At 41.8% G+C, this 8455-nt stretch overlaps 1 long non-coding RNA gene across 2 annotated transcripts; it reads left to right on the plus strand.

Moving 5' to 3' along the window:
* The first annotated feature begins 161 nt into the window (after window positions 1-161).
* LOC129506455 (uncharacterized) lies at window positions 162-7997 on the plus strand. 2 transcript variants are annotated; one of them, XR_008663795.1, is made up of 3 exons: window positions 162-459; window positions 2638-2777; window positions 7222-7997. It is a non-coding gene; the product is annotated as an uncharacterized LOC129506455 (long non-coding RNA). The 2 variants fall into 2 exon arrangements; XR_008663796.1 differs by having other exon boundaries at window positions 459-595.
* The last annotated feature ends 458 nt before the right edge of the window (window positions 7998-8455 follow it).

Genomic DNA, 8455 nt, shown 5'->3' on the forward strand with positions numbered 1-8455 from the left:
AAAACAGTCCCCAGCGCCACCTCCACGGCCGCTGCTACCGCTACTGAGCCAACAAAGGGGCGTGCGTCACCGCGTCGCGCTGCGTCGTCGCGTCACTCCTCTTGGCGTCACTGCGCCCCGCCCCGCCGCCCCTGCGTGGCGAGCGGGGAGACCCCACGGCCCGGCCTGGCCCCGGGAGCGCGGCGCCGCGGGAATCGCCGGCCCGGTTCCGGCCGCGGCCGCCCCTTGGGCGGGGCGTGCTCCTGAGAAGGCCCCCGGGCCGGGTGGCGGGTTTTGCCGCAGGCGGGAGGGATCCAGCCCCCCTCGCTGAATCCAGCCGCGCGGTAGACGCTGCCCGCCCCCCGCCCCCCCGCCCCCCCGGAGTCATTCGGGGAAGTCCGCGGCTGTTGAGCTAAAATTGCTGTTGCCCGAGCTGCTAAATGGAAATCGGTTTCGTGCGCAACCTGTGACCTGGGACAGGTGAACCCCCACCCCACTCCCCCCCCCCTTTTCTGAGTAGTTCTGCTTCCGTGCACCGGTACGGATGAGCGAGCGGGGGTTCTGAAGTCGCTACCAATGACGTCATCCCAGAGGAGGGTTTCCTGACCTCATCTCGGTAGGCACCTGCCTATCCAGTACTCTAAACGGTGTAAACAACCGGGGCTTTCCTTAACCGAGCGCGGTGCGAGGGCTCAGCCATTCCCTCTCCCTTCTTCGCGGAGCCACAGGACGCGGCCCTCGCGTGTCTGAGGCTCCAGAGGGAAAGGGGCTTGACCGAGGCCACGGAACGCGCCCTGCTTCAGCGGCGGGGTGACCTAAAACATCAGTCGTGGAAACGCTTTATAATGCATGATACAGACCAGGTGCTACACAGTGTATAAAATGCATCGCAATGTAACCCAAGACAAGCAGGAATGGAAGTAACTACACGGACCAAATGCAGCAGCGAGGCAGTGCTGGTCTCTTATCTAGAAAGGTGGTGGCCAGGAGTTTAACAGGGGAGGTAGGAGGAGGATCTGGCCTGAGAGAATAACAGAAGCAAAAGCACAGCAGGGGTAATGTAGTTTCGTTGCAGGGAGGGGGGTAAATGGGAAAACAACAGGCAAGTTAGGGACCAGCACAGTAAGAATGGTTTGTTGTTTTTTTCTTTTTAAGATTTTATTTATTTAAAACAAATTTAAATAAAGATTTTATTTATTCATTCATGATAGACACAGAGAGGGAGAGAGAGAGAGAGAGAGGCAGAGACACAGGCAGAGGGAGAAGCAGGCTCCATGCAGGGAGCCCGACGTGGGACTCGATCCTGGGTCTCCAAAACGCTGAGCCACCCAGGGATCCCAGTAAGAGTGTTTTATGCAATTCTAAGAGTGGACTTAAATCTTTGTAAGAAAGACAGGAGAACCAGAGAAGTGTCCTGAAGGAGGAAGAGGCCTGAGAAAGCACTCTCTTGCGATACTCTCAATGATTGGGCAGACTGGACATTTTTAAAAATCTGAATCCCTGGACACCTGGGTGGCTCAGCGGTTTGGCGCCTGCCTTCAGCTCAGGGCGTGACCCCGGGGTCCCCGGATCCCCGGTGTGTCCCACAGAGACACACCCCAGTCTCTGTGTGTCTCTCACGAATAAAAAAAATAAAATCTTTAAAAAAAAAAAAAAAAAACAAACCAAACCTGAGTCCCTAACTCACTGATAAATCTTATTGTTAAAACGAAAGATACCCTTTGGAAATTGATTTTTTTAAGTTGAAAAATTCCTTTAAAATGTAAATAAGCTTCTACTAATTTGTCCATTTTGTAAATGTTTATTCAGATTTCCTAAAATAATCAGGATTTGTAATTTAAAGCTTTTAACATCAGTGCTGGTAGGTCTTGGTCCTTTGATTCTGTTTCTACTTAGCAAATCCAGGTTGTTGCCACAGCTGGAGTAAGCTGAGGACACTAGCAACCCTTCTCTCTACCCCATCCACATTGTTATATGTGTAGGGGGGGAAGTTTAGTGACACTTGTCAGTACCCTCAACTCTTCTGCCCCATTTTTCTTTTCATCTTACCCTACCTTGGATGAATCCTACCATCCTTATAGTTCCCTTTGGTACTGGAGCAGCTGACCACTACTGGAGAAATTTGCATAATTACATATTTTATCATTAAATTCCAATCATCCAGCACAACTGAACCATCAACACCATTTAGCAATCCTGTTAAATTTTTTTTGAATTGTCCTCCCTCTCTAGACAACTTGCAAACATTCACCAGTTTTCTCAAACCCTCACTGCTGTCCTTCCAAATCCTCTCGAAGTAGATAACTTTACATCACAGAGAAATCATAAGGATCAATGTGACAAGCATGCTGAGCAAAAAAAGAGTTAAATGATAAAGTCAGAGAAGGCCTATGAAGGCAGGGGGTAAAAGAGAAGTTTACATTATTGCAAAGGGAGGCATTATTTTTTTAAGATTTTATTTATTTATTCATGAGAGAGACACAGAGAGAGAGGCAGAGACATGGACAGAGGGAGAAGCAGGCTCCATGCAGGGGGCCTGACGTGGGACTTGATCCCCGGTCTCCAGGATCAGGCCCTGGGCTGAAGGCAGGGGCCAAACCTCTGAGCCACCTGGGCTGCCTAAAGGGAGGCATTATTAACGGGTTTTAACTTTAACAGGTTTTAAACAGAAGAATGACACAATATAATACACATTTTAAAAAATAACTATGGCCAGAAGAAAATAAGAACCATGGCTGCCTTGTGGAGAATGGGCTATGAAAGCAGAGACCAATTATGAGACTATCTCAGTAGTCCAGGTGAGTAATAATAATGGCTTGGACCAGAGTTGTGACAGTAGAGATGATGAGAAGTAGTTTCAGGTATAATTTGAAAGTAAAGCAAATAGACTTGTTGATGGCTTGACTGTGGGGTTGAGAGAGGAATCAAGGATGCCTATTAGGTCTGGGGCTTGAGGAACTGGGTGAATGGAGGTGCCATTTACTGAAACGTTAAATTTGAAGTGCTTGTTAGGCACATAGAGACATTGAATAAGCAGTTATATCTACTAGTGTACAAGACAGAAGGTCAGGGGAGGTAGGGCTGAAGATAGAATTTTCAGAGTTTATGTCAACAATGTTGACAAGCAGCATAGGCTAAAGGTTAAGAGTTTATTTAGGCTTTGGAGGAAACAGACCTAAATTTGCCTGTGCCCCTCCCTTGCTGTCTATAACCTTAACCAAATTACTGAACCTCTCTGAGCTTGACTGTGGAGGATTATGATTCCTATTCTCATAAGATTATTTGTGAGTATCAAATGAATAATGCATTTAAAGCACTTGACAAATATTAAGTGCTCACAAAATTAGAACTTTAAAAAAGTGTCATAATCACCTTGCACCTTGCAGGAAAACTATAGCCAAGTTGGATTTATAACCTTTTAATTGATTTTTTTTGAATTATGTAAATAGGCACATGTCCTCAATCATCCTCATTTTCTAAGAAAGAATATTGGTCGGCTTTTTTCTCAGAAATCTTTTCCATAGCCGCATAACTTCTTTTTTGATCAATATCATGGGCAACGTCATAGGCTTCTGAATCTTGGGGCCTCTTACTCATGGATAAACCTTCATAACGAGATTATCAGCAACACTCATTCCATTGATATTTTGGAAATTATCTTGGAATCAGGTTAGGTTGTAGTGCTATTTAAGGAAACCAGTGTAACAACTTCTCTCTGGCCCCAAATTGTCCAAGAGATGACCCACATACAATGTTTTTTTTTAAAATGACTTGATCTTAAAGGTATTTGCAAAAAAAAAAAAAAAGTGTTCGCTGGGGTACTGCTTTCTCAGCTATGGTGTTTACCAAGTAGAAGTACACTAATCTGTAAATAGCAGGAAAAGGTCCTTGAAAAAAGAACAGACAAGTTAGTATTTTCTCGATGCCAAAAGAATTGCTATTGTTAATTAAGTATTCCCATTACCCCCTTGTCCTGATAAGGTCAAAAGATATGAGTATATAAAAAAAAAAAGATATTAGTATACATTTATTAAATATCCACTGACAGAGCAAAACTCCATAAATATGCTCACCAAATGGTATTGAATTAAATTCAAATAGAATATGAAAATGCTTTTTAGATACATAGAAATTAAAATAGTCCTGGAATTTTTCTAAGGGCAGATATACAGAGCTATAAGCTATGGCCTCTACTAATGACAGAGAACTAGGGTGAACCAATCCCAGCTGGTACAGAACAGGGGTTTCCTGGGATGTGGAATTTTCAGTGCTAAAAATGGGAAATCTAAAGCAAACTGGGATGATTGGTCACCTTACTTGGCACCTCACCAAAAATTTTTCCATAATATAATTAAAACACTATTTCCAGAACTAAATGGAAAGAAATTACTTTTTGTCATGTTGTTTATAAAATTTGTTTTAATGCAGCATTTTTTGCATTTAAAAAAAATGTTTGTTTTCCTTGTGTTTTACCAGGCAGGAGGTAAAAAAAAAAAAATAAGTTTTAATTTTAATATAAATTCAAGATTAAATTTTAGCAAAAGTGCAGAGAGATACTAATAAACTAATTGAGTACTTTAGATTTCTTTAAAAACATCTTGTCTGTGTACTTATTAATAAGTCACAGCTAAGCATTACATCATTGTTGAGAGGTAGATCTTATACCAGTTTTTTTTTATTAAGATCTTATTTATGGGACACCTGGCTGGCTCAGCGGTTGAGCATCTCTGCCTTTGGCTCAGGGCGTGATCCTGGGATCGAATCCCAAATCGGGCTCCCTGCAAGGAGCCTGCTTCTCCCTCTGCCTATGTCTCTGCCTCTCTCTCTGTGTACCTCTCATGAATAAATAAATAAAATCTTAAAAATATATATATAAATAAATGATTTTTAAATTTATTTATTTATCTCAGAGAGAGACACCAAAAGCGAGGTGAAGGGCAGATGGAGAAACAGATTCCTTGCTGAGCAGGGAGCCCAAAGCAGGGCTCAATCCCAGGACTCCAGGACCATGGCCCCAGCCAAAGGCAGACACCCAACCAACTGAGCCACCCAGGCAACCCATTATTTCTTTTTTTTTTTTAAGATTTTATTTATTTATTTGAGAGAGAGAGAGCACACAAGCAGAGAGAGGAGCAGAGGGAGAAGCAGGCTCCTCGTTGAACAGGAAAGCCGGACATGGGACTCAATCCCAGGATGCTGGGATCGTGACCTGAGCTGAAGGCAGATGCTTAAACAACTGAGTCACTCAGGTGCCCCATATCATACCAGTTCTTTTTGATAGAAACAAGGCTTAGAGAAACTGAGGTTATATGCTTCATTAGAAGTCTGGTAGAGATATTAATGACCGAAACAGAACCTGAGATTCCTGACTGCAACCCTTTCTCTACCTTATCTTTCTTCCAGAATACAGGGTCTAAGGACTTATTATTAAACTTAAGATTTTTTGAAAGTAATTATCTACAACAGGTGGTAAGAAAATGCTGGAACTAGAAGCAGAATACATGCCCTCATGCAAGTAGACAAATGTACAAAATGTACCATAGTGTCTGTGTTCCCTGTAATTGCAAGACATGTTAATTTGGCCTAAATGTGTACCTATACTCCAGCAAAAAATAGCAAATGATCATCCCCCCAAAAGGAAGCATGTTTGTCCTGATGACTTAGCCACTTGAAAAAAAAAGTGGGTTTATAACATAAGTTTTCAAAAGAAATGCTCAGTGGTTTGCATTATTTGTAGTTTGTTGTGTTGGCTTATGGATGTATTTGAATAAATGGACAAATAATGGGCAGAAAGTGAACAAACATATTATTGCATCTCTGTGCCAGAGTAGGTATGTATATGTTTTTCATTTACTCCTTAAGATCTTGTGAAGTTGGAATTCTTAACTTTGTTTAATAAGGGAAAAGGCTCAAAGATGAAAAATAATAAAAATAAAGTTCACAATGGATGCAGAGTTTTGATTCGTCCAGATTTTCAGAGTGGAAGTCCACTATTTTTACCATGCAATTCTGTAATTGTAATCAGGTCTTATTCCTGTTCTAAAACGCACCTCTGTATTTGTTATAATGGAATAACTGCTATTAAGCCTACAGTTATCCAGATTGGCAGCATAAATGTTGACTGTATGCAATGTTTGTTCCTACTTGGAAATAGGTCATAAAAATAGAATAGCGAATGAGTAAATGTGTTATCCTCTGTTTACATAGTCCTGCTTTATTCTTGTAGATACAATCTTAGCGTTTTTATTTTTTTTTCTTTTTTTTAATTTTTATTTATTTATGATAGTCACACACACAGAGAGAGAGAGAGAGAGAGAGAGAGAGAGAGAGAGGCAGAGACATAGGCAGAGGGAGAAGCAGGCTCCATGCACCGGGAGCCCGATGTGGGATTCGATCCTGGGTCTCCAGGATCGCGCCCTGGGCCAAAGGCAGGCGCCAAACCGCTGCGCCACCCAGGGATCCCAATCTTAGCGTTTTTAATGAAAACTTAAAATATCTAAGTCATGACTTTCTTTTGGTCAACGAATCAATATTTATTAGTGTTTACCAAGTGCAAAGCACCTTTCAATGGCATTCAGGAGAGATAAAAAAAAAAGAAAGAAAAGAAAGGAAGGAAGGAAGGAAGGAAGGAAGGAAGGAAGGAAGGAAGGAAGGAAGGAAGGAAGGAAGGAAGGGAAGGAAGGAAGGAAGGCTGCCACCTAAGAAATCAAATTACTTAGGGAGAAGAGACTTAAATGAAAATGTTAGCCATAAAAAATGGTAACTGCATCAACAAGAAATCACAAGCCAAGAAGAATGGTACAGGTGGTAAAAGCTAAAGGGGTTTGTTTAAAGGAGACAAACGTCCTAGACTGGGGAGTTCTAAGAAAGCACTGTATGCCAGACTTTCTCATACCTTTATGCCTTTGCATTTCCTGTTCCCTCTGCCTGACATCCTTCTAGCCGGTCTTTACCAGCACCTAATCCACATGCTGAGAGACTGTGGATTTTTTTTTCCAAGTCATTCCAAACTAGGCACTTGATGCCTAGAACACAAGTAGTCTATTTAGCTCCCATTCCTTTTTTTTTTTTTTAATTTAGCTCCCATTCCTAATAAACTTCCAGGTTTTTTATAATGTTGGAATGAATTAATATAAACCAAAGCTGTAGACCAATAGACATTTACTGTCTTCTTACCGCAAATGTGTTGAATCTTGTCGATGTTATGTCAATGTTGATGTTCTTATCTGTTCATTCTTCCAGGTCTCCATGAAAACATGAAAGTTGTTTGGAAGAGGAGGAGGGGGCCCACGTGCATGTCTTCCACAGCTCTGCTGATCTAGAGTTTCTCCAGGGCAAATGCCCACATCACCTCTCACATCCCCAGAAGTAGCTTAGCTTCTCACACTTCATGGCAAAAGAGGATTGCTGTTGGCAGTCAGCAGATTGGATGCAACTGATACAATGCAGCCAGGTTATGAATTGGTAAAGGACTGCAGCAGGGAGCAAAAGGGAAATGGAAATGCCTCAAGGACCTGAAGATCGGAGTGACCGAGGGTACCCCAGAACAGTGGCACCTGAGAGGCCCACCTGACCCCAAAGCTTTCAGAAATGAAAAAGCTTTTCAGTTTTAAAACTTTTTCATGTGTGGGGGTTTCCCCTCTTGGTTTGTTTTTGTTTTTTTTGTTTTTGTTTTTGTTTTCATCTATTGTGTTGAGACAGTAACCATGATTTAAAAGGCATAGTCACCTCTTCTAGCTCCAGGAACCAGATGCCACTCCTTATGGTTATTTCACAATGTGGCAGAAACCGGTTTGTCAATTCTTTCTTCCCAACCATACCCTCACAGACATCACCAATAAGGAAGTAATGGGGAGCTTGTGGTACATGACTTCTCATCCAGGAGTCTTTATACACTGCTTCACATTTTGCTTTTACGAAAATTGCTGCATGTGTGGTTTAACACACTCAGATGCTGAAGCAATGAACAGAATTCCCATCTTAAAGAATGTGAAAGGTCAATAAAATAATTAAAATCATTACATTCTGTCTAAATGTTAAAAGAGAATAGTCCCAAAGGGTTATTTCATGGTTATTAGCTGGTATTTTTTTACATTAAGCAAAGCCAGGTATATGCAGACACATTTTTTGGCTGAACAATAACGAAGTACATGTATGATCATGAGCCTTTGTTTTCTTCTAGGTGAGTGTGTGTAGGAGGTTGCAGGTGGAAAGGGTCGGACGGAACAATGTTGTACTGAAGTGAATAGTCTCACCTGGCTAATTTTGAGAGGCACTATAGTGTGATTGATTATAGAGAGGCTCCAGAACAAGATCCTCGCTTATGAAGTATATGATCTTAGGCAAGTTACATAACCACTTAAGAGCCTGTTTCCCCATCTAAAAAAAGGAATAACAGTAAGATTTTCCTCTTTGGATTGTATCAACTGACAATGTGAAATACTCGTTGCATTTATCATTACTGGACAGAGAAAAT

The sequence above is a fragment of the Nyctereutes procyonoides genome, unplaced genomic scaffold, assembly GCF_905146905.1.
Source record: "Nyctereutes procyonoides isolate TBG_1078 unplaced genomic scaffold, NYPRO_anot_genome, whole genome shotgun sequence".
In the NCBI taxonomy this organism is placed as follows: Eukaryota; Metazoa; Chordata; class Mammalia; order Carnivora; family Canidae; genus Nyctereutes; species Nyctereutes procyonoides.